The 27,502-nt window shown below is 44.4% G+C and overlaps 1 protein-coding gene across 4 annotated transcripts in view; it reads right to left on the bottom strand.

Annotated features, from left to right (window-relative positions):
• Positions 1 to 27,502, bottom strand: part of DGKG (diacylglycerol kinase gamma) — a 224,758-nt gene that overhangs the window by 70,358 nt on the left and 126,898 nt on the right. The gene's annotated exons all lie outside the window — the stretch shown is intronic.

Genomic DNA, 27,502 nt, shown 5'->3' with positions numbered 1-27,502 from the left:
CAGCAAAGGCAATGAGCTTCTGATGGCCCTTTTCTGATCATCTAGGAAGTTTTAAGGGCAGTAGACTTTTGAAGTCATCAAAACATGAAAACATTTCTTTGGATGTAGAAGGCTACAAAGAGGACACTATAGCTATTTCTAGAAATAGGAGCCCTTGAATTGAAGGTGTTCCTCTTTGTGGTTTGGACTTTGATAATCAGATTCCCTGAGTGGGTCATGACTCAGTCAGTCAGTTAGGCCTCTGTCAGCCCAGTGAAGCAGATGCTGCTCCCAAGATATGTTCTGTGTTGGGCTGAGGGAGCCAAATGATGTGGTGGCCATGCTGGGCCAGCAGGCAGGAGACCTCCTCCAGCCCCACTTCTCATTCACCCTAGAATGTTGACCCCACGAGAGTTACGCAGGGTCTCCTAGACTCAGTTTCCTCATCCTACAGTGAAGGGCGGAGGATGACAAATTGCAGAGGTTTCTCCAAGCTCCCTGAAGAACCTGAGATGACAAGATACAGGACAGGGCGGGAGGGCCCCCCTGCTCTCCACAATCAGAGCCATGGAGGAGTGTGGGCCCGAGTATTTTTTTTTTAACAAAGATGCCACAAAAATGTATTTTAAAGTAAACTCTGTTAATTATTAAAGTTGGCAACTAGTTCAGCTCTTTAAAAGAACACCATATGGGCCCCAAACTGCACACCTGGGGAAAACTCCACCTAGCCAACAGGCTACTTTGGTACATTAATTATATATTTTCATAAGGTTCATCTCAATTAAAAAACAGAAACAAATGATCTCAGTACCATGAGTTTGCTGGGTTATTGGTGCTGTTACTGCTCTGACTACTAAAGTTAGACTAGTGTCAGGTTATGAAGGAAAATAGGAATCTAGCACAACCAGAGAGGTATGATAGCAACCTAGGAAGAGTAAGTGCAACTCAAGCTGAATGACAAGTGTTACAATATTGAGACCATTTATTTGTTGACATTTTACATTATTTAAGTCCTGAGTGCTTTTGGATGTTCAGTGATTATGTTAACCAGAGTTTAGATCAAACTTTTAAAAAAGAAAAAATAAAAGCCAAGGTAGGTAAGGCTTAGTTCCAAAGCCAGGGTGTCAAGTCCTGTAAGGGGCCAGTGACTGTCATCTCACAGGTGCTGCAGAGGCCATCTGTGTCACCAGCACACCCAGCTGCCCTGGCCCATCAGAGAGCTTGTCACCACATCTAATCCACCCTGCATGCTATCCCCTGCCCTCGCTGCTCATTGGAATGGCACTTGATGACCTGCTGGCATAGAGCTATGGATGGAAGGATCTTTTCCAAGGGGAGGCAGTGGCCCTGTTGGTATAAGGGCAAGTGAGCCCCCAGCAATCAGGAAGCGGACTTTATAAATAGCTGTTTTTGTTCTCTGAGTTCGACTCTTGTGCCCGCTGCTCCTGCCAACAGATTTGTCTTGGCTCAGCTCAAGGGGCAAGGTATTCCCTGGCTTTTTTCCATACTGGTGACAAGACTGGTGTTCATGGTGCTCAGAAAAATATAGGGTAGTGAAAGAACAGGTGGACTGCAGACCAAGACCAGAAGTGGGTGGGCAACAAGACCAGAAGCATGTGGGGAACAGGAAAGGGGAAGAGCTCAAGAAGGGGTTAAAGAAAACCGAAAAGGCCAAGAAAGCAGGAGGAACCTGCCTAGTGTGTATTTTATAGTATAAAGACAAAATCCTTTTAATAACCTACAAAGACACTTCTTGAGTCATTTTCACGTGGGAAAAATTACCTGCAAAATCACAGGTGACATCATTTGCACTTAGGGGAACTGTGGGGTCCAGGGATTCCCAGCTGGGAGATCAGATTCCAAGGACTATTCCAAAGTATGGAAGGAGTTCATGAGTTGCTGTCAGTGTTTCCTAATATGCAGCAGTATTTGGGCATTTACTCATAACAAAGACTGTACAGGCTAACTAGCAGGTTAAAAAAATTTTTTTTTATGTGGAATGGAATAAAATCAATTACATTGGTTACTCTTGGCAACCTGCTCTGATTGAATGGCAAATGGATTCTGTTGAATCCTAAAGATAGAAAATGAATGGTTACTTAGAACAGCCTTTCTGGGCAACAGAAATCTTATTCAGTAGGGCATCCATGGTGGAGGGTGGTGAGGGATAAATAAGAGTACTGCTCCATTTGATAGTATGTGAGTGCAAGCAGAACCACACCAGCTCTGCACAGTGGTTCTCTTCTAAGCCATACCAGCCTTCTCAGGGTACAGATTAGAAGACTGACATCAGCCTTAGGACACTGAGATGGAGGATGCACCGGCTGGGATTCAACTCCCAGCTTCCAGCTTCCACCTTCCCATCCTTATTCCTTACCTTGCCATCTATCCCCACTCCCCCTCCTGCGGCTCTGCCCCAGAGGCATCTGAGAGAAGTGGAAAGGTCAGCCCAAACCACAAGAGCTGATGACGGCAAAGCTGCGGGCCATTCCCATTCACGCCCGTGGGCTGGCTTTGATCGCAAGCCACGGTAAGACCACAAGCTCCAGCTCCAGGTTGGCGGACTCAGGCTACTCCAGCCCTTGTGTTGCTCTTCCCCAGAGTTGGCCGTCTGGGTCTCCCTCTGGGTCTCCAGTCTCCACTCTTGTCCCAGAGAAAAGAAGGGCCAAAGCCACTGGCCTCCTCTAGAGCAGCCATTCTGCCCCTCCCTCCCAGGGTAATTCTGAGCCCCGGAGAACCTGCTCCTTTTAAGCAGTGATCCTCCTACTGCACATAAGACAGTTGGTTTCCGTGGACTAGGGGCAGAGTCTCCTTCGGTGGACATTCCGGAATTCTGTCTCGCATGTGACAGTTTCCCCTCCTAAGGGCGGGGTTCCAGTTGTGGGCATGAAGCCAGTCAAAGTCTGAAACGGGATCCTCCCCCAGGGTAGCACCTGGGGACACACCCCTGTGTGGGCAAACACCCAGGCCCAAGCAGGAGGTTTCTCTCAGACCCTCTGTCCATGGGTACCCTGCACACTCACAGACTCCGCGGCTCTGAGGCAGAGTCTCTCCCAAGAGACAGAAGTGTGACTTGAGAACAGCCACTGTGATGGGAATGCCACCACATGGTCCTGCCACTTTGGGGGTGACCCTCAGGACAGACAGCTGGTGAGGCAGCTAAAGTTTTCCTCTATTGAGGGCCCGAGTCTCTGGAGTGTTTTTCCAGTCAGTATCTGTCCTTGCCAAGGGAAAATAGTTCCCTTCCCCCATCCAAAATAATAAAATAAAATAAAAATCTCACCAAGTTTGGCTGCTTTTAGCAATCCTTTCTCTCTTTGAAGATTTATTTGTGGAATGAAAATCCCCTTCAGGCCGATTTGGCTGAGGCTAGAGGGCTCTGAGTAAGCACAACCTCACAACTCTCAGACAGCAAAGTCAAATACGAGGACAGAGAGCAGCCTGGCTCCCAGAGGCAGGGAAAGGGGAGAAGGCAGATGGGCACGTGGGGCTCTAAGGCCCTGTGATGATTGCTTACTTGTTGTGTAGCTTTTTGATCCTGATCTATGCTTTATTAGCATTCACACAACCATTGGGCCAGGAAACTGGTACCTGAAGGCAGTTGGGAACAGTTAAGGCCAAGGTAGGGAGGATGGCTGGTTAGAACAAAGTTTGGGATTGACATATTCACACTGCTGTATTTAAAATGGAATAACTGATAAGGACCTACTGTATAGCACATGGAACTCTGTTCAATGTTATGTGGCAGGTTTGATGGGAGGAGAGTTTGGAGGAGAATGGTTACATGTATTTGTACAGCTGAGTCCCTTTGCTGTCCACCTGAAACTATCTTAACATTGTTCATCGGCTATATGAAAGTGAAAGTCACTCGGTCCGACTTTTTGCAACCCCATGGACTATACAGTTCAGGGAATTCTCCAGGCCAGAATACTGGAGTGGGTAGCCCGTTCCCTTCTCCAGGGTACTGAGCCCAGGGTATCGATTCCCAGCCCAGGGATCAAACCCAGGTCTCTTGCATTGCAGGTGGATTCTTTACCAGCTGAGCCACCAGGGAAGCCCAAGAACACTGGAGTGGGTAGCTTATTCCTTCTCCAGCAGATCTTCCCAACCCAGGAATCAAACTGGGTCTCCTGCATTGCAGGTGGATTCTTTACCAGCTGAGCTACCCCAATAAAAATAAAAAGCTTTTTAAAAAATAAGGAAATGAAAGATAAATAAAAAATAAAAAGATGAGATTTTGTTCTCCAACCAACCAACCAAATATAGCCCTGAACATCGGGAGAAGGTAGGCTGAGGAAGCTCTCAGAAGCTCTTGCTGAGGAAGACCATTTCCTAGGTTCTGACCAACCAAAGCTAGAAACTAGGAACTGTTTAGCAGAGAAGGAGGCAAACCCCCAAAGCAGGTCCACAACCCCACCCTATAGTAATTCGCCCTATGTTATTCCCAGGGAGCCCCGAGAGAGACAGCAGAGCTTCCCCTCTGTCTCTACTCCCTCCACTCCCAGCTCACCCCCAGCTGTTGGGAATTGTCTTAGTCTCTACTTATCCAGTGTCTATTGTGTGCTGGACCTGCATTAGCTACTTTAGAAACCAAAGGGGCCCCTCCTGTGGTCCTCACATCTGTCTTCTGTGGTGGGTGCTATGTGGTTATTTTACAGATGCCTTTGAGGCTGTTGTTTCTGGACAAACGCAAAGCTCGCCTGAAATGGTATCGCGGTGTCTGAGGGGATGCCGGCTGAATAAGCCTGGTCTCCTCTCTCCCTCCCACAGCCAGCCTTTCTGAGCTTGAGGTGGTGCCCGATTTGTGACAGGTCAGGTTACAAAAGTTCCTTGCTTAAGCCAGTTGTTTGTCACTCTGAGCACATTTTCCCATAGAAATCATGTCATGTTGAGATTGGGTTCTCAGAGTAACCACCAAAGCCAATTATCCCATTAGATATCCAATGTCTAGTTTTGCAGACAGTGTGGTAGGGCTGAAAAAGCCCTGGTCAGAAGCCAGAAAGGCCTGGGTTTCAGCCACAGATCAGTCACTTACTTGCTACGTGGCCTTGGGCAAGTCATTTAATCCCTAGCCCTTAGTTTCTTCATCTTTGAATTGGGATGGTATTCCCTACCTTGCAAAGTATTAGTTGAGAAGGTATACATGGGTCCTCTGATATACACTCAGATAATGAAGCAACAGAACTCCATTGCCATGTATAAAACTGGCTTTGTGGCCTCATGGATTCTGAGTCACAACTTGAAATACAAGCAGCACATCTTTCTTGCTGAATTTGGATTGGGGAATCTTTGTTCTCCTTAACTTCCTGGAAAAGAAACATGGGGACTATTAATAAAACCCACCCTAAAATCCCTGGTGGCCACCCTAAAGTCGGGCTGGAGTTCTGATTAGACTGGGACCAGGGGTGGCAGAGGGAGGTATGAAGCAAAAGAGGTAAGAAGGGGGAGGAAAGGGCACAACTAAAGGATGCCTCATATTTCTTTGGCTTTCATAAAACTGCACGATGGTCTGGCTGCTTCCTCTGAAGTTTCTGTGCCTCCACACCATGAGCTAGTTGGATGCTTACTGGTCAGAACTAAGTACAGAGTAAGGGAGTTCCCTCCTGGGTCTCTCTTTTACATCATGAAATTGTTAGCAAAGCAACAATTCATAAAATGGGGCAGATGCTTGAATAAATACCCTCTTCCCATCTTTATTCCATCTTCTTCCTATGCTACTTAGGAAAAAAGTCTTAAATAGGAAAGCACCAGCCAGAGCCTGTCTCTGCCTGAGAAGACTGTAGTGCACACACCGCCAGCAAAATCCTTTCTATTTTGCCCTTTTGAAAATCTCATCCATATGCTCTTGGCTTTGCTTCCACTCTCATGTTTATGACTTCTACTTCTGTGTACCCTCCTAACACCCATTTCAGTGCCTACAACCACGTGACCTTGTCACCCTGACCTAGCATGGCGTCCTGGCTGTGTGTCCTAGCCACCTCGCCTCTGTTGTCTCCGAGGTCGTGCTTGCCTCCCCCATTCGCTGGGCCCCTCACGATGCAGCTGGTGAGCGTGTCCCCAGTGTGGATGTGACCCTGCTCCAGTTCCTCAGAGAACTGCTCGGCACCCCCTCTGCCAGGCCTCTTATTTCTAGCTCACACCTGCTGCCCCTCCATGGGCTGCGATTTTAGAGTTTCATTTGAACATTCCACTTTATCCCCTTTAAATCCCATTTTAAAGCTCTCCTGTTTGGTCTTCAAGTCTCTGGCCAAAAATGTTTTCCTTGGTTTATGTGACAAGCTCCCGATTCCTTGCCAAGGGGCCTGTCATTCCAGCATCCAAATCTGTGGTCCAGGAGAACAGGCGTCCTCGGCTCAGTTACAGAGCAGCTCACGCTCCCCATGCATGTGTGCCTGTTTCTTCTAAAATCCTGACTCACGGCTCTGGAAGAGACAGGAGCATCAACTCTGCCTCTTGGTTTCCTACTCAAGACACCAGAGTTACCAGAGATACTAACCAGGATCCCTCTGGATGTGTGACTTGTTCCCACATCCATGGCTCGAAGGGAAAAATAGTCTACGGGTTATCTGAGCACATTTGCTCCTGTTTGTCTCTAATGCACGTTTGTCATCAGTGTGAACTCAGCAGAATACTAGTCTCACAAGATGCTCTGAGATAGAGGGATTCTGTGGTCAGCTAAATTTGGGAAACTAAAGACTTTATCCTGGGACGTCTCTGGTGGTCCAGTGGTTAAGAATCCACCTTGTAATGCAGAGGATGCGGGTTGGATCCCTGATCAGGGAACAAAGATCCCACATGTAGTGGAGCAACTAAGATCCTGTGTGCTACAACAAAAGATCCCATACGATGCAATGAAGGTCCCGCAGGCTACAACTAAGACCTTGCAGCCCAATAAATAAATAAATATTAAAAAATAAATACTTTATCCTGCTTTAGCATGGTCTCAATAGACTTGAATCGACGGACCGTGTAGAAGTGTGCTGGCTGCGACGGACCGTGCAGAAGCATGGCCGAAAGGAGCTACCCCCTCGCCCAAGGTCAGGGCTGGTGGCCAAGAGGAGCTACCCCACGTCCGAGGTCAGAGGCGGCGGCCGAGAGAAGCTACCCCACGCCCGAGGTCAGGGGTGGTGGCCGATAGGATCAACCCCACGTCCAAGGAGTAGCGGCTGTGCGGGTGCAGAAGGGCCGAGAGGAGCTACTCCACGTTCAGAGTCAGGATGGGCAGCCGTGAGGACATACCCCTCGTCCAAGGTAAGGAGCAGTGGCTGCGCTTTGCTGGAGCAGCAATGAAGAGATACCCCACGTCCAAGGTAAGAGAAACCCAAGTAAGACGGTAGGTGTTGCCAGAGGGCATCAGAGGACAGACAAACTGAAACCATAATCACAGAAAACTAGTCAATCTGATCACACGGACCACAGCCTTGTCTAACTCAATGAAACTAAGCCATGCCCTGTGGGGCAACCCAAGACGGGCAGGTTATGGTGGGGAGGTCTGACAGAATGTGGTCCACTGGAGAAGGGAATGGCAAATCACTTCATTATTCTTGCCTTGAGAACCCCATGAACAGTATGAAAAGGCAAAATGATAGGATACTGAAAGAGGAACTCCCCAGGTCAGTAGGTGCCCAATATGCTACTGGAGATCAGTGGAGAAATAACTCCAGAAAGAATGAAGGGATGGAGCCAAAGCAAAAACAATACCCAGTTGTGAATGTGACTAGTGATAGAAGCAAGGTCCAATGCTGTAAAGAACAATATTTCATAGGAACCTGGAACGTTAGGTCCATGAATCAAGGCAAATTCGAAGTGGTCAAACAGGAGATGGCAAGAGTGAATGTCGACATTCTAGGAATCAGAGAACTAAAATGGACTGGAATGAGTGAATTTAACTCAGATGACCATTATATCTACTACTGTGGGCAGGAATCCCTTAGAAGAAATGGAGTAGCCAACATGGTCAACAAAAGAGTCTGAAATGCAGTACTTGGATGCAATCTCAAAAATGACAGAATGATCTCTGTTCATTTCCAAGGCAAACCATTCAATATCACAGTAATCCAAGCCTATGCCCCAACCAGTAATACTGAAGAAGCTGAAGTTGAATGGTTCTATGAAGACCTACAAGACCTTTTAGAAAATTACACCCCAAAAAGATGTGCTTTTCATTATGGGGACTGGAATGCAAAAGTAGGAAGTCAAGAAACACCTGGAGTAACAGGCAAATTTGGCCTTGGAATACGGAATGAAGCAGGGCAAAGGCTAATAGAATTTTGCCAAGAGAACACACTGGTCATAGCAAACACCCTCATCCAACAACACAAGAGAAGATTCTACACATGGATATCACCAGATGGTCAACACTGAAATCAGATTGATTATATTCTTTGCAACCAAAGATGGAGAAGCTCTATACAGTCAGCAAAAACAAGACCAGGAGCTGACTGTGGCTCAGATCATGAACTCCTTATTACCAAATTCAGACTTAAGTTGAAGAAAGTAGGGAAAACCACTAGACCATTCAGGTATGACCTAAATCAAATCCCTTATGATTATACAGTGGAAGTGAGAAATAGATTTAAGGGACTAGATCTGATAGATAGAGTGCCTGATGAACTATGGATGGAGGGTCGTGACATTGTACAGGAGACAGGAATCAAGACCATCCCCATGGAAAAGAAATGCAAAAAAGCAAAATGGCTGTCTGGGGAGGCCTTACAAATAGCTGTGAAAAGAAGAGAAGCAAAAAGCAAAGGAGAAAAGGAAAGATAGAAGCATCTGAATGCAGAGTTCCAAAGAATAGCGAGGAGAGATAAGAAAGCCTTCCTCAGTGATCAATGCAAAGAAACAGAGGAAAACAACAGAATGGGAAAGACTAGAGATCTCTTCAAGAAAATTAGAAATACCAAGCGAACATTTCATGCAAAGATGGGCTCGATAAAGGACAGAAATGGTATGGACCTAACAGAAGCAGAAGATATTAAGAGGTGGCAAGAATACACAGAAACTGTACAAAAAAGATCTTCACGACCAAGATAATCACAATGATGTGATCACTGACCTAGAGCCAGACATCCTGGAATGTGAAGTCAAGTGGGCCTTAGAAAGCATCACTATGAACAAAGCTAGCGGAGGTGATGGAATTCCAGTTGAGCTCTTTCAAATCCTGAAAGATCATGCTGTGAAAGTGCTGCACTCAATATGCCAGCAAATTTGGAAAGCTCAGCAGTGGCCACAGGACTGGAAAAGGTCAGTTTTCATTCCAATCCCAAAGAAAGGCAATGCCAAAGAATGCTCAAACTACCGCACAATTGCACTCATCTCACACACTAGTAAAGTAATGCTCAAAATTCTCCAAGCCAGGCTTAAGCAATATGTGAACTGTGAACTTCCAGATGTTCAAGCTGGTTTTTAAAAAGGCAGAGGAACAGAGATCAAATTGCCAACATCTGCTGGATCATGGAAAAAGCAAGAGAGTTCCAGAAAAACATCTATTTCTGCTTTATTGACTATGCCAAAGCCTTTGACTGTGTGGATCACAATAAACTGGAAAATTCTGAAAGAGATGGGAATACCAGACCACCTGACCTGCCTCTTGAGAAACGTATATGCAGGTCAGGAAGCAACAGTTAGAACTGGATATGGAACAACAGACTGGTTCCAAATAGGAAAAGGAGTACGTCAAGGCTGTATATTGTCACTCTGCTTATTTAACTTCTATGCAGAGTACATCATGAGAAACGCTGGGCTGGATGAAGCACAAGCTGGAATCAAGATTGCCGGGAGAAATATCAATAACCTCAGATATGCAAATGACACCACCCTTATGGCAGAAAGTGAAGAGGAACTAAAATGCCTCTTGGTGAAAGTGAAAGAGGAGAGTGAAAAAGTTGGCTTAAAGCTCAACATTCAGAAAACGAAGATCATGGCTTCTGGTCCCATCACTTCATGGCAAATAGATGGGGAAACAGTGGAAACAGTGTCAGACCGTATTTTGGGAGGCTCCAAAATCACTGCAGATGGTGATTGCAGCCAGCCATGAAATTAAAAGATACTTACTCCTTGGAAGGAAAGTTATGACCAACCTAGATAGCATATTCAAAAGCAGAGCCATTACTTTGCCAACAAAGGTCCGTCTAGTCAAGGCTATGGTTTTACCAGTGGTCATGTATGGATGTGAGAGTTGGACTGTGAAGAAGGCTGAGCACTGAAGAATTGATGCTTTTGAACTGTGGTGCTGGAGAAGACTCTTGCGAGTCCCTTGGACTGCAAGGAGATCCAACCAGTCCATCCTAAAGGAGACCAGTCCTGGGTGTTCATTGGAAGGACTGATGCCGAGGCTGAAACTCCAATACTTTGGCCACTTGATGTGAAGAGTTGACCCATTGGAAAAGACCCTGATGCAGGGAGGGATTGGGGGCAGGAGGAGAAGGGGAAGACAGGGGATAAGATGGCTGGATGGCATCACCTACTCGATGGACATGAGTTTGAGTGAACTCCAGGAGTTGGTGATGCCTGGTGTGCTGTGATTCATGGGGTTGCAAAGAGTTGGACATGACGAGCGACTGAACTGAACTGATACTAAAGGCTCTACATTATCAGACAGAAAAAAAAATACATTTAACTTGGAGTTTTCCAACGATTGAGCTCCTGTTTTCCTGGGAATCTCCTTTTAACAATCTCACGGAATGTACTTTAACCAATGCTAATTTTATAGCTTGAAGAAGACAAGCTTGTAGTGACCTCCATAGACTCTTGTCAAACTCATGATGATCTGGTTAGCTGTTCTTTCTTTTCTCCAAAAGTGGCAAATCTTTCTCCTTTGGGTACAGTTCCATACTTTTTTTTTTCTCCCCATCAAGGGACTGGGCCTTTCCTATTTATCCCCATGTTATATCTACTTAGTTATCACACTCTTGACTTTGCTTTATGTTCTCTTTGAGCTTCTGAGTACCTTTTCTTTCTGGATCATTTCTCTTAGGACACTCAGAACCCCTCACCAATGCAAAGACCCTGGCCTCTTAGGTCTTGTCTTCTGAGGCCCATTCACTCTCTCCTTTGGGAGGAGACCAAATTACATCTGCAAGACCAATAATTTGTGACCATGGTCAAGCATAAAAAAAAAGTAATTGGCCCCCATAACAGCCCTCAGTTTATATTTTCTGGGCACCAGTGTGATAACTTGGAGGCCCTCAGATATTACGAGGCTTGGAAATTTGATTGCACAGTGGTTTTTAAAATTGGAAGAATTTTAAAATAAACACCTGGAGCCCAGCTTCTCTTGAGAAATCAGATCTGTTAATACTGGATTGCTTAATACTGGGTTGCTTTCCAACTTGGCAACAATTGGCCAGAGCTGAGTACTGGCTACTCCTATCACACAGGGCATATGCTCTCTACCGTACCAGAGTCCTCATCACTCCTTAAAGCCTTACATCCTTGCACCTGTTCACATTAACCTTCTGGTCTCTGCTGGCATTTGGATTTATGACCCCTCATATGGACCTTTGTCAGAGAAGGCAATGGCACCCCACTCCAGTACTCTTGCCTGGAGAATCCCATGGATGGAGGAGCCTAGTGGGCTGCTGTCTATGGGGTCACACAGAGTCGGACTGAAGTGACTTAGTAGCAGCAGCAGCATATGGACCTTTGTAGTTTTCTCCTGGGAATTTTCCTAGAAAATACTTCAAGAGTATCTCCCACTTTCTTCCTAATTGGATCCTTCCCATCTGAACCCTGGTACCTTTGGTGATGGGTTCTAATGTGCGTCTGGTTTCAAGGGCTGGCCAGCTGTAGTAGAGTAAAACCTGAAGCTCTTGGAATTTGCAAAGATCATGTGAACAAGAATAAAGTCCACCTTTTCTGGGGAAAAAATATTTTCAGTTGCTCTGTGTTTATAAATCAGGTACAATCTGGTAAGTTTATGTGACAATCATGGAATACCAAGTAATGAATTTGTCCTTTAACCCTACAGAAGTAGCTTGCTTTATTTACCACTTTGCACAAATGGATGGTTATTACAAACATTAACATTACACTAATGAGTCTTGATAATTAAGGGACAAGTTATTCAGTTCTCAAATCTCTTCTACTTTTCTAACCCATTGACTTACTGTTGGTCATTTAATTTTTCTTTAGTACATTCATCTCTAGTTGGGTGGGAGACAAGGTTATAGGTTCAAATCCTGAACCAGGCCATCAGCTCAAATCTGAGGGCATCCTGCTTTATTATCCTCACCCAACCTTGCACATGTCTGTAGAAATCCTGATGATAAGCAGCCTCCATCATTCTCTCTGCCCAAGTTCCAGTACCAGGTGGTACAGAAGACAAAAGGGAGAACCTGATTAATTAGAACACTCTGTGTTGACAGCTTCAATAAAAGTTTCACTAAGACTAACAGTTTGGGGGTTTTCATTTATCCATGACATTCCTACCACCTCTTGCCCTCTGGTAACCCAAAGCTGGAGATTACAGACACACTTTCAGCTCCTTGAGTTCAAAGGCAAGATAGAGTACTTGGCTTGATTGGCATTTTGGAATTCTCTCCAAAAAGGCTCACTTTCAAGATTAAAGGGACTCTTCATTCAAAAGAATAGAAAACATTTTGTTACTAGACAATGAGGAATTTCAATCTAAGTGTAGGTTCAGTAAACATGAATATTCAGCAATTATGTAAGTCTCTGATGCTTTGGCAATTGGAGGGTATAAGTACACTCTTGGAACGAGGAGAGCCCCTCATTCACTGGAGAGCATTAGAAGATTGGGAAAATGCTTTCTTGTAAAATGTGAAGTAGTAAGGCCAAAAAAAGCTAAAAAAAACACAACAGTCCTACAATCTTCAAAGTAGAGATCTATAATCTTCAAAGTAGAGCTCTGAAGACCTCTCTCAGAGGGATGTTTATAGAAGAGATACTTATACTGCGAAGGGGGTTAAAACCTAAAATCCAGTCTGAAGCTAAGAGTCTCTATACAATGTTGTAATAGTTAAGGATCACAACACTATGCACTTAACTGAGAGATTCTGCAGGGTACTCACATATAAACTGCTGAATGTTCTCCTTACAAATTCCTGTAGTAGTCCAAAGCATCATACCAGCACCCAAGATATTTTAAATCTATTTATTTATTCCAAATCTCATGAGCATCCTGTGAGATCGTTGTAATTTCCATTTACACCCCAGAAAATTAAGAATCAGAGAAGTGACTAATTCACAAGGGATTAACATCTACATTTCACATAAGGGTGACACAGCCTGAGATATGGAGTTGTAAAGCCATTTGCCCAGGGTTTCTTGACAGATAATTCACTTGTTTCACTAAAGAGAGTTATTGAGTTTCCTGATTAGTATAGCAAAAAGCTGCTTTCAGAAATTCCTTTGGCCAAGTAATAAATGCAGTAAAATTTTCTTGAATAAATGTTGATTTAAATGAAGAATTAATCACTCAAATCTTTCTTGAATATATATTACTCTTCAACCTTGTTTTTCAAACTCTAATAAAACATGTGCAAGTATGAAGAGTTTAAGGAAAATATATCAAAATGAACATGCTAATCTCATCAGTTCTAAACATAAAGATCTACTCTGTATCACAGAAATGTCCCTATGTAAAAGGACAGTAATTCTCTAACATTCTAATTAGTAAAGTACAATAGAATGTTAATAAGATATTCTTTTCTCTGTAGCTAAAAACAAACAATAAAACATGTTATGCTAAGCTTAAAAGCCACCTAAATCAACTTCTGAAATTATAGTGGTAGGAAATAGAGAATGACTTACGGAATTAATTTTTTTTCCAAAACAGATTTCTACTTCCACAACCAAACAGCACGCATCAAGGTTCAGGGTTTACGAGAAAGTTGGTTGTTTCCCATAGTTTTTCTGGCCCTGTGTGCTGTACTGTGCTTAGCCACTCAGTCGTGTCCGACTCTTTTTGACCCCATGGACTGTAGCCTGCCAGGCTCCAGGGTGATTCTCCAGGAAAGAATACTGGAGTGGTTATCATGCCCTCCTCCAGGAGATCTTCTCAATCCAGGGGTCGAACCATGTCTCCCATGTTGCAGGTGGATTCTTTACTGTCTGAGACACCAGGGAAGCCCGAGAATACTGGAGTGGGTAGCCTAACCCTTCTCCAGGGGAATTGCCCTGATATGTGCTAACTCCCCAGGTAAGCAGAGCTGCTACTGCTGCTGCTGCTGCTAAGTCAATTCAGTCATGTCCAAATCTGTGACTCCATAGACCATAGCCCGCCAGGCTCCTCTGTCCATGATATTTTTCCTGGCAAGATAATAGAAAGGGTTACCATTTCCTCCTCCAGGAGAGCTTCCTGACCCAGGGATTGAACCTGCATCTTCTGCTTACATAGGAGGCAGATTCTTTATGACTGAGCCACCAGGGAAGCCTGTGAGCAGAGCTGGTTCCCCTTATTTCTATCCTGTTCTTTTGGTTTCCTCCTGGGGTTACCTCTCCTCCTTTCTCCTCAGGTATCTGTCTGATCTAATAGCCTGTGCTAGGCTAACCCTTCAGCAAGGCTCAGCATGTAAATGTTTCAGAAGCCCTGACATTTTGGCTCTGGAAATACTGGAAAGAATAATTTATTCCTTCATTGATATTTTCAAAAAGCATTTGTTGACTCATCCACTCACTCACCTATAGGATAAAGTACAAACTCCTGGGCAGAGCACTGAGATCCTGCCATAACTGCCTCCCACCTGCCCTCCCACCTGCCCTCAGAGCCACTCTCCTTTCCTCTCATGTCTTGTCTTCTTACACTCCTGCCCTTTTCCCAGCCTACTTCCTGCCTCCTTGTAGGCACCCAGCTCCTGTTCTTGTGAATTCCCATTTCTCTCTCAAGCTCACAGCCAAACGTAACCTTCTTTGTGTGTGTGTGTGTGTGTGTGTGTGTGTGTGAAGTCACTTCAGCCGTGTCTGACTCTTTGTGACCCCATGGACTGTAGCCCACCAGGCTCCTCTGTCCGTGGGGATTCTCCAGACAGAAATACTGGAGTGGGGTGCCATGCCCTCTTCCAGGGGATCTTCCTGATCTAGAGATTGAACCCAGGTCTCTTACGTCTCCTGCACTGACAGGCAGGTTCTTTATCACTATTGCCACAAGGGAAGTAATAACATTCTGAAGTCTAAACGCACTCTCTCAGTTAGGTCTTTGCACTCATTATTCATGTCCCCTTGTTAAAATGAAGCTCAATCATATTATACTGTATTTCCATCTTTTGTGAGGGTTTGAGGGAGGGTTGGTATTGGGAGTTAAATTGTTTTCTCCAAGAAGATTTGTTGAAGTCCTAGCCCCCAGTGCCTCAGCATATGACCTTACACAATCTTTGACGTTATAGATGTCATCAAGTTAAGAGGAGCCATATTGGATTAGGGTGGACCAAATCCAATGACTAGTGTCCTTAAGAGGGAAATGTGGACAGAGAGACACAGGCACACAGGGAGAACATCAGGTGAAGACAGGCAGAGGTTGGAGTGGGGCAGCTACAAGTCAAGAAATACCAAGAATTGCTGGCAACCACCAGAAGCAAGCGAAGAGGCCTGGAGCAGATTCTCCCTCAGAGCCTGGGAAGGAACCCACATTGCCGACATCTTGATTTCAGACTTCCAGCCTCCAGAGCTATGAGAGAAATTTCTGTTGTTTTAGGCTACCAAGTTTGTGGTACTTTGTCACAACACCCTTAGGAAACGAATACAGTTGCTAAGAGCCTCTGAATACGCTCATCTTTCCAACTAGACCCACAGACTCTGGCAGGTAGGGGCCGTGGTAACCTATCTTTGCTTTCAGCCCCAGCATCAAGCTACTAGAACAGATGCTCAACACGTTTGGCTGAATGAGGGCACATGCTCAGCACCACCTTTCTGGTGTTTAAGTCAGTGGATTCCCAAAGAGTTCAGACCCTGCTCTGAATGAGGAAGCTTGTGAACAAGGCAGAGAGCGTTTGTGCCAAAATGAAGACTTACAAAAGATGAAGAGAAAAAAATTCGAAGTAGGAAAAATATGTGTCAAAAACCTTGTAGAGGACTTCCCTGGTGGCTCAGTGGATAAGAATCCACCTGCCAATACAGGGGACACAGGTTTTATCCCTGGTCCGGGAAGATCCCACACGCCACTGAACAACTAAGTCCCCTGTGCCACAACTACTGAGCCTGAGCTCTAGAGCCCATGCTCCACAACAAGAAAAGCCACTTCAATGAAAAGCCTGTGCACCGCAAGCAACCAGGCAAAGTCCTTTCACAGCAACAGAGGCCCAGTGCAGCCATAAATAAATTAATGACTGTTAAAACAAAAGCTTATAGATGGAGTCTAAGAAAAGGCACAGGCCAGGACTCGGGGTGGACAGGGCAGGACTATTGTATTTTAGAGTGCATTTTGAAACAATAAGTGACGATTAGGTTCCAGAGGAGATGTTATCCTGGACTAAGGAGTTAAGGGCACGTGTGGGCAAGGTGAGAGTAACAGCAACCAAGCAGTAAGACTAGATCAGTGTTTGGGAAGGAGAACTGTATAAAGGGCCCTGAAGGTAAAGCAGATGCATTGAAATTCTATAAAATGGGATGCTGGTTGTGGCAGCAGGTTCTCATGGGGCAGAAACAGGACAAAAACCATGAGCAGCTCCAGATAGGGTGGGCCTGAGAGGGAAGAGCATCAGGATGGGCCAGCGGGTTACTGAGGACATGCTGAGGAAGAGCCATCGTGGGGTCCAAGTGGGAACTGAGGAATAAAGCGGGTGAGAGGTGTCTTGGGGACCACCCGTCATGGCGAAGTGGGAAGCAGAGGGTCCCATTTGGTAGCACAATGACTCACTCCTGGGCTCAGAGAAGATGCTGCGCTTGTCAGGCCAGATGAATGAGGCTGTCTTCTGTTTTTAGAAACTTCTGCAAGACATTCCACAATACTTCCCTTGATAACTCACTTTAGCCTTTAATATGTCTCCAAGTCAGGAGATTCTTCCTCCCGTTCCAAAGGCAATTCTTCACTTTAGAAGCACATGCTTCCCCCTTGCATTCTTTCCAGAGCTGGGATGAAGAGTTAAGAGGTGTGGTCACTATTTCCTGTTGGAAATCCTTCTCACTCTACTCCCAACACATTCTAATTTTCCTCTCCAGGAAAAATGATTTTTTAAAAAAGTTTTCTCATAGGTTCTTTTAACTGTCTCTGTGACTCTTCTTTTGTCTCTTTCCTAAGTGCTTCTTTGTCTTGGGGCACCAAACTGGGCATTCAGGGAGGCAGGAAGTATAGTGGGCTGAGTGGAAGCTGTGGAGTCAGACAGACTAAATTTGAATAGCCACTCCCCTAACTAGTTGTATGCTCCTAAACTGCATAATCTCTGTGAGCCTCAATGTTCTCATCTATAAAATGGAGCATAATACTTATGGCTACTTGGATAGCTGTGCCAGTTAAAACTAATATACATGAAATTCTTTTTTTTTAAACATGAAATTCTTGAAAGCATTCAACAAATGATGGCTCCTATTGTTAGTATGAATTGGAGCAATGCTGATTATATTGGGCTTACTACTTTCGTAAGCACTTCAATATACCCTGACAGTCACACATACTTAAAAAACAACCACTGCAGAGTTCAGATGGCAATTCTTGCTACATCTGATGGCCACATAAAACACGAACTAGTCTCTTTCAGACAGAGCAACACTATGTACAATACTGGGAACTGTGTTAAGAGAATTATATCCTTTTTATTTGATCTCCACGAAGTAGAACTGCATAACATATCAAGTAGTTATTTCATTTGCAAAGGCACTTGAATAATAACATCTTTAAAACTTTCATATTAACTGAACAAAATCATTGGAATTTTTTTAATTGGAAGAGACTAATAAAACTCCCACTGCAGATAAACTTACTCCAATCAGTTCTTTTATATCATTTTTCTTTCATAACCTATAAGTGCTACTGGGTTAATAATGTTTTAACCCAGTGAATACCAGTGAGCTTAATTAAACTGTGTGGCAAAGTGTTGAAGGAAAATACATTAAAATGCTAATAATGTTTTTTGGGGGAAGGGGACAATATGATTTATTTTTCTACAATAAGCCTTTACTTGTATAAGGAAAAGTTGTTTAAAACACAGTACATACAACTTTATAAGGACATATTATAATTATTTTAAAATACATATATGTATACATATATACATAATTATTTTAAAATACAAAGTAAACCTGCTGGAATGCACCAAAATAGCAATATTATGTTTTTGAGTGATGGGAATATGAGTGATTGGTTTTTTCATACTCTAACTTTTCTGAACTTTACAAATTATTTATGACTTTGAAATAAACTATGATATCATACTATATGATATATTATTAAATTATATAATGACATGCATTGTTATTTTATTGAAAATATTTTGTTAAGATAAATGAAGAAAAAGATGCTGTATGGTTTTGATGACTCATACCCTATGACCAATAGATATTTACCATTCCTCTTAGAGAATCTCCAAATCTCAGAGTTTTAAGGGCTTTACTGAGTCATTTAATGTGACTATTACCTGGTGTGGGCTCTTTGTAATAATAAGAATGTTAAAAAGAATAGCTGGCATTGATGTGCCACACCTCTGTAGTAAGCATTTTAAATGCACTGTTTCACTGGGCCTTCAAAATAATGCTATGAGGTAAGGCACTTGTGGTGGGTGGAATAATGTCCTGAAGATATCCTTGTTCTAATCCCTGGACCCTGTGAATATGAATATGTTAGGTTACATGGCACAAGGCAATTGAGGTTGCAGCTGGAATTTAAACTGGCAGTCAGTCAGCTGACCTTGAAGGGGAAGATTATCCTGGGTTATCGGAGTCAATCCAAAGAAATCACAAGAACCCTTTTAAGTGGAAGAGGGAGGCAGAAGAGAGATTGTCAGAGGGATTCGCTGTGAGAAAGACTTGACTGGCCATTGCTACCAGGGAAGCCCAGTTGGCTCAGACGGTAAAGAATCTGCCTGCAATGCAGGAGATCTGGGTTCTATCCCTGGGTCAGGAACATCATCTGGAGAAGGAAGTGGCTACCCACCCCAATATTCTTGCCTGGAGAATTTGAAGAATTTTTGCCTGCACTTGTGGGTGCCCCTAGTTGATGGAATTGATGTCCTTATATGGGGCTCAAATCGGTTTACCTAGTCACTTTCCCCATTGATTTATCATTCAAAATAACCTAATTCCTCCTGTATGAGAAGCACTTTTAAAATATTTGAGGCCAATAATCACTTTTCCCTCAGTCTTCTCTTCTTTTGGTGAAATAATCCCCTATTCAGCCCTTCCTTATAAGACATGGTTTCAGATTCCAGTATTTTTCTGACCTCTCCCTTCTGGAAAGAATCCAGACTATCAACACCCATTTGAGGACCTGGCCAGTTTCTATCTTACTCTGAACTTTTGTACTTTGATTTTCTTCCATGAAGTTATCATGCTGACCATAACCCTTCTGAACTTCATTATATACTGTATGCTGTGCTCTTTGATGGAAATATTTCTAGAGAGGAGTCAACAAATAAGTACCGATAACTTTTGGATTATCTGGCCTACAGACTTGAAAACATAGCTGGCTTTCAAGTTCCTTTCTGGTATTATCACAAACTGATTCTAGTCTTTGTTGACATGAATCATACCTTTTTTCGTTTGTTTGTTTTAGTCTGGAAGGGGCTAGAGGGAAAGGCCTGTTAAGCTACAGCAAGGAAATGTTCTGATGAACAAGCAACTTTGTAAGGAGTCTTGAGATATCATAGGCTGCTTGTGTGTACCAGTCTGAGAAGTTGTGCTGTCCGTTGCAACATGGACTGGGGAGCCAGGAGGAAAATGGAAATGTTAAAAGAGTCCATGTAGTTTCATCATATCATTTAAAATATTTGGAATCTTTACAGCAGAGACCTGCACACAAAGATTAATCGCAGCCTCCTAAAATCTCTGACCATCCACAGCTTTAAATGATCTGTGTTGCTGTTCCCTCATTTCTGCAAATAATCAAGGGCTGACTGTAAACAAACAAGGCAGCCAAAAAAACCCTGGTCTTGAGCAGTTGCGTAATGATGAAGGCCTGGTGGAAAAAACACGAACCCATATTTCATTCATTTCACTCACTGTGTCTCTGTTGAGGTGGGGTGAGGAGGGTGGGGGATAAAACATTTTTGTGGGCTAGTATAGAAACATTCAACTAATTAAATAAGTGGGTCTGTCAGACTTGACTTGAAGACTTGAAAGTACTTGAACACAAAGCATAAGGTTTGCATTTCCTTTATAAATACCTACAGGAGTAAGAATAAAAACAGAAAATGCCATAATCGGCTTCATTTGGGACTTTTCTGAATCCTATATGTTTGAAAAAAAATCATTTGATATATTGAGGGAAACAGGTGCAGACAGTGTGGCCTCTGAATACCTAGGGCAGGTTTTCTTGGGCTCCTGAGCATTAGATAAACCCAATTCAGGCACAGAATATAAACATTTTATTCCTGATGCATCTGCTGCTGTTGTACACTGATGCTTTGGAAAAGTCAAACATCTGGGCTGTAACACTGGGCTCCCTCACAGGGCTCCTGGAAAGAATAGCTTAGCCCAGTTTCATTTCTAGATGAAAACGAATATCTTAAGTAAATGGAGATACAGCTTATGTTTGTGACTGCAGACAATGCTATAAGTATTCAAGAGAGGAGGCCTCTTTCCTTCCAGAATTGCATGACTTGAGCTTTGCTGGCTTCTATTCTGCCTCCCACTGAACATCTCTGTGCTCATCTAAAGTGGGAGAAGAGATGCTCAGTGGGAGAGGTAAGAGCGAGCATCAACGAAGGAAGGGGAGTCACACCTCCAGTGTCTGTCCGCCCTGGGTCACCCACCTACCCTGCAGCTTGAGCTCCGTGGCCCCAGCTGGTAAGCCCAAAGTTCCCATGGAGACCATGGCACCTGTCCTGTAACCCCTGCCCTTTTCACTCTCTTCTAGTTCCTTCTGTTACCATGTCCTCAGCGGTTGGTGATCCCTATCTTGATCTTGCTGGTAGCCTGAACTTGGCATCTGGACTTACAATCTACAGTCTTCAGACCCTGCCTCTTACACACCCATGGAGCCAATAAAGGGACTTTTTTCTATAGCTCCAATCTGTAGAATCCAATCCTGGTTAATTGGTGCCATCCTTCCATCCTCTGGGGCTTCCCTGGTAGCTCAGATGGTAAAGAATCCATCTGTAATGCAGGAGACCCGGGTTTGATCCCTGGGTCCAATCCCTGGGTCAGGAAGATCCCCTAGAGAAAGGAATGGATACCTACTCCAGTGTTCTTGCCTGGAGAATTCCACAGGCAGAGGAGCCTGGCAGACTATAGTCCATGTGGTTGCAAAGAATCAGATACAACTGAGCGAGTAACACTTTTGCTTTTTTTTCCTATCCCCCAAGAGAAGATTTGGACAGATTCAATATATCACAGCTGGAGTCTCCTCCAACTTTTAGGTGTCCTCCAACTTTTCAGTTCAAGGGCCATATCAATGAGGCAGACTCTATAATTGCATCCCACTTGCCACTCCATCAGAAAAGCCTTTTATTGTCAATGCTTTATTGTCAAATTTAAGGAAATGCTTTCCTCATGCTTGTCATTCAATAATATTCAACAATAAATATTTACTAAGGACCTACTATGTGTCAGGCACTTATGCATTAACTCATTAAACACTTTTAGCAACCTTGTAAGATTCCGTAGGAAGCAAAGGATTAAAGAGATTAAGTAACTTGCCCAAGGTCACATAGCTAGTAAGTGGCAGAGCCAAGTTCTGATGCCAACTTGGGCTATACCCTGCTGCCTCATTCTATAAATAACTATTAAGGGCTTAGTTATTTGTGAGATGTTATTTCCAACCTCTTAAGGACTCAGGCTTCGTTAGAACTTCTGGGGAACCCCTCATGAGCTACTCCTGGTTCCAAGAAAGTGAACATTCCTGAGCCTGTTCATGACCCAAGGGCTTTTGAGAAAGATGGTCAGCTTCTGGTAGGAATGAAGCATTGTTTTCGGTCTCTTTCAAGGACCTAACAGGAAATATCTTGCTTTAGCTTAAACCGCTGAGGGACATATTCAAGTGGATGGCACTCAGCAGGCTTGGAATAACACATTCTTCAAGTGCTCTGAGTTTCTGACCAACAGTTAAAGAACGCCACAGCTAGACTTCTCTTTCTGGATACTCACTGACGGTGACATTGGAATCAGGTACTTATTCCAATTAGGAACCCCCCATCTGTTCCATACAAACAAAACGCTTCACAGAGAATTAATCCAGAAACTTCACGGTCTACTCGTTCTTGAACACGTGGAAGATACGGCTAGCATCTTTGGCTCATTTGCTAGTACTAACTACTGCCTGTTTGAGGGACTGATAATCCTTCCTCCTCCTCCCCTAATTGGAACCCTGTTTTCTCCATTCTTTTACCTTTATTGCTAACCCCCATTCTGTGAGCCCTGGCAAATGTGTCTTTGTATTTTAATCTACTCTCTCCTTGTTGTTGATAGAGGAGCCTTGTAGGCTACAGTTCATGGGGTTGCAAAGAGTTGGACACGACTGAGCGACTAACACAACTTCTTGCCAGGGCCAGCTCGTGAATATGAGTTCTGTATAGTCACATGGGGCCTCACACTGAGAAGGGCCTTGTGCTTGGTTTAACTCTGCTGTCACTGACTTGAAATTCTTAATGATTTTTGAACAAGGGACCCACACTTCCACTTTGCATTGGGCCACGCAATCATGTAGTCAGTCCTACTCCTTGCTGTGGACACTGAGAGCAGGAGAAGAGTCCTACCACACAACGTAAGCGTGGTGGGATAACTGCAGTCCTCCTTCGGAACTCAGTGGGCCTTTCCCCCATAGAGATGGTTCATAAAGGCGGATCAAGCTGATAATAGCTCTACCTTCTTAGCCTCAATTTCTTCATCTCTAAAATGGAGCAGCAGCACTTGCCCTTGCATGTCACTGTAAGCACTGGGTGGGATCATGTATAAAGTACCCATCAGAATGTTTGACATACAACTGGTATTTGCTAGATGCAATCCATGGAAGGTAACAGGTGCAGGAAACAAGAGATTAAACTCTGGAGTTAGAAGCTAGCTCAAACCTTATCATCCCCACTGCTTAAACAAGATGTATGATATTGGCCAGGCGACTTAGCTTCTCCTAGCTTCAGTTCCATTATCTGCAAAATGGAAATGTTAGTATTTACCTTGTAGGGCAGTTTTGGGATTCAAATATTCTAATGAATTTAAAGTGTCTATTTCACCACCTGGCATGTAGCAGGAGCTCGAAATATAACAGTTCTTAGTTTGGTTCCCTTTTAACATCATTTCTGTACTCTACACAATTCATTTATAAGTGATGCTGGGATACAACCATTAACAAGTGTGTTATTCAATACAACTTCCTATATGCTCTATGACCTATAACATATAGCCTCCCTGTATGTGAAAATCATTTTGTAAAAAAAAATTTGAGGCCTGTATTTCCTTCTTTGCTAGACTATGAATTCCTTGAAGGCAGGAACCAAGTCTTATTTACCCTTTTATCCTAGAACACCTTCTAACACACATAATCCCAAGAGAATTAAATCTCTCTTTTGTTGTTCATGCCAACAATGAGATGATAAATTTCATAATATTCCTAAGTCAGTGATTAATAATTAGCCTGTTAATGATTAGGAAGTAGCACACGTGCATGCTAAGTTGTTTCAGTAGTGTCTGACTCTTTGCAGCCCTATGCACTAGAGACCGCCAGGCTCCTCTGTCCATGGTATTCTTCAGGCAAGAATACTAGAGTAGGTTGCCATGCCCTTCTCCAGAGGATCTTTCTGACCCAGGGATCAAACCCGCGTCTCTTACATCTCCTACTCCAGCAGGCAGGTTCTTTACCACTAGCGCCACCTGGGAAGCCCTAGGAAGTAGGAGCTCCAAATAGCCCCATCTTTGCCATCAAAGGCCTTCTAATCCTTGTCCTTGGAGAAGGCAATGGCACCCCACTCCAGTACTCTTGCCTGGAAAATCCCATGGACGGAGGAGCCTGGTAGGCTGCAGTCCATGGGGTCGATAAGAGTCGGACACAACTGAGCGACTTCACTTTCACTTTTCACTTTCATGCATTGGAGAAGGATGTGGCAACCCACTCCAGTGTTCTTGCCTGGAAAATCCCAGGGACAGGGATGCCTGGTGGGCTGCTGTCTCTGGGGTGGCACAGAGTCGGACATGACTGAAGCAACTTAGCAGCAGCAGCAGCAGCAATCCTTGTCCATCACATCTGGCTCATCACCCAGCATCCTTGGGTCTGGTTCTTGCTTCATTAACAAAGCAATTCCACAGGGAACATAACTTAGTTTTGTGTAACCAACCACCTTCCCTGGCAACAACCTGTGTCCAGAGGCCACTGGGGAAAGAATTTCCTGAAATCCCAATAGTTGAGTCATAATTTGATACCTCTTAAGACTCAAAGGGAGAAGGCAATGGCACCCCACTCCAGTACTCTTGCCTGGAAAATCCCATGGACGGAGGAGCCTGGTAGGCTCCAGTCCATGGGGTCGCTAAGAGTCAGACACGACTGAGCAACTTCACTTTCACTTTTCACTTTCACGCATTGGAGATGGAAATGGCAACCCACTCCAGTGTTCTTGCCTGGAGAATCCCAGGGACAGGGGAGCCTGGTGGGCTGCCATCTATGGGGTCGCACAGAGTCGGACACGACTGAAATGACTTAGCAGCAGCAGGACTCAAAGAGGGCTCAGAACTGTGACTTTAACCATTGGAGGGTAATGGGCCTCTTCAAGAACCTTCTGATAGTTAATGGACATTCTCTCCAGAAAAATATATTCAATATCTTACATACAGTTTCAAGGTGCCCGCAGAACTCCTGCAGCCCTTGTACCTAGGTTAGTAATTCTTGTTAAAATAGCCCAGAAAACTGAAGAGCAATGCAAAAGATTCAGTTTTCCTGATAAATTCTAGCCCTGACAAGTCACATTCCCTTGTTCAAAACAGAACAAAACAGTTACAACTCCCTAGATTTAACCTCAGGGTTATCCCTGAGGGCCTAGTCCTATGTATTAACAGTAAGGGCATCCAGCCAAGCAGTGACTACTCTTTGGAAAACCTAAGTTCAGCTGAGTAAAACGAAGCTGTGTTTGATAATATCGTTTACATTTCTAAATCCCGGGTATCAAGCTTTCTTCCTATCCCTTGTGGCCCTCCCTAAATTTAGCCGCTGGTGTAATGGGGTAACCATGGCAACAGCCACCTGCCTATTTAAAACCATCTCCAAAGCTAAATAAGGAAGCCTGGGAAAAATGGCTGCTCGTCTGCCTCTCCGTGGACAAATTGGGCATTCCTGGGCATTTTCAATAGGAGTAAGCAGGCAGGGTAGCAGCAGCATGGACTCAAGTTTTTAACAGGAAGTGTTCTGAGACCTTGTGAAACAGGGTCTGCCTTGGAGCCACTATGTTTGCACTTATTAGAAGGCACATGGATTTATACGCAAATCTCCGTGATTGTCTTCCTAGATGATCGCACTACCCTTGACCTCAACCAGGTGAAGGGTGAGGTGCACAGTTTACTGCAAAGGAGAGTCTTGCTGATAGAAACGGGAAGTGGGGAGGAAAAACGTTCATTCAGATCAGTGAGATTGTTCATACTCTGCACTGAAATGCACAGCTACAACTTTTTCCTGACTATACCTGATCATGTGGATACTGATGATTGCTCTTTTTATGTCATATGTTCACCTGTCTATCGATTTTTGGAGTATGGAGAAATTCTTCCCGCCTTCTGGTTCCTTGCTGTCTACAGAGGCTTTGCTTCTTTCCATGAAAGGAGACCACCCAACAGACCACACCGAAGAGCTTGCTTTTCCCCAGGCAGGCTGTTTTTCACTGCTCATATGGATCTTTTTGTACGTTTGGTTCCTTCTCCCTGGGTTGCCCTTCTTTTTCCTGTCAACCTGAAAAACAATACTTAACTTGTTTTGTGTCTTGGCCCAGGCATCTCTCTAGTTGGAAGACCCTCCACATCAAATTCCATGCCCCTGCTTTGTGGATTCATATCACCTAACACAAATCACTATGCACATCTGCTTTCGAGTCCTCCTCCATCCCTGGACTGTGAGCCTCCTACACATGTCTATCCAAAAGGCCTATACAATAGTGCCTGGTGATGTGTTCAAAATATACATTCACTGAACAAATGAATGAATGAACAGAACCCCCATGGATTTCACAAACATTTGGCATCTTAAGAAACATGTGTGCATGAGTATGCATAATGGTATCTGTGTATAAAGGGGACCTTAAAAGTCTGGAATGGATGGAAGAGAAATATTTTTTAAAAAGTGATTTGTGTGTGTGTGTGTATATATTAGAGGGAAAAAGATCACAAGAAAAGCATCAGTTGATTTGTAAGTTTGTGACTATTGTAGGAATAGGAGTTGAAAATATACATATTAATAGTATTTTGTGAGTTGACTTGGTGTGTTTGAGAGAGAAAATACTTTCTAATAAGGTTAGCTCAGCTACTATTAGATCCCACAGATCACTCTTCCTGAAGTCGAAGTGGCTTCATTATGTTCAGTTTCTGATCCCTAAAAAGATTTCCGTAATCCTGATTAAACTCCCAGGCATGGGGTGAGGGGAAAGAAGAGGAATGAAAATGATGGAGCTCCGAGGAAGTGCATGGCTTTACATGAAGGTGTGTGGGTAACACTGGACTTCTGCTTGGTGGGCTAAATAAAGTTCCTTAGACTCAGTCTGAGCCCAAATCAATACCCACTCTCCTCCCCACCTGCTTGAGGGTGGGGGTGGGATCCAGTGGTCACCCTGATAAGGTCCAACCATAAGAAAAGAGAAAGGATGCAAATTAACCACCAAGAAGAGAAAAAGAAGGGAGAACGGTAATTGAACCATCCCAGGGGTAGTTCTATGGACCCGCCTGCAGAATGGTATGACTCTGCAAATGATCTGGTTTCCTTTTTTCTATTCCATTTTTGGACCAAGCTTCCGGCCTGCACAAGGTGCGCGGGCTGAGGCTGGGCTGTGGTGGGCTCCCCGCCTCAGCAGGGCCGCTCTCTGCTGCCCTCTGCCGGCAGGGGAGGGGGAAGCGCCGCCATCTCGGCCCCTCAGCCATGGCCAGGGCTGCCACCAGCTCCCTTTTGTGAGGAAGGGAAGCCAAGGCCTCTGCCCTCTGCCTGCCCCTCCCCCGGGGAATCGAGGGGCTCAGGATGGGGGCGCTGTAGGTTTTGAGAAAGCGACCATACCCCAGGAGGGGGAATCCAAGTTAGCCAAGCTCAGACCCCTACTCCCCAAGGCGGGCACACCACACTCTCCCTCCTGGCCCAGGCCCTCCCATTGCACCATCACCCTCTGGCAGGGGACGGGCTGCCAGACCGTGGCGGGTTTTTGACATTATTTTCTTCTTGGAAATGGAAGCCCTCCTTCCCGCAACGTGGCAGGAAAGCCCTGGGCCGCAGAGCTGAGAACATTTTGGAGAGCGCAGGTGG

The sequence above is a fragment of the Bos mutus genome, chromosome 1 (assembly GCF_027580195.1).
Source record: "Bos mutus isolate GX-2022 chromosome 1, NWIPB_WYAK_1.1, whole genome shotgun sequence".
Classification (NCBI taxonomy): domain Eukaryota; kingdom Metazoa; phylum Chordata; class Mammalia; order Artiodactyla; family Bovidae; genus Bos; species Bos mutus.
The sequence above is the reverse complement of the archived record's forward strand: the minus strand, read 5'-3'. Positions and strand labels throughout refer to the sequence as shown.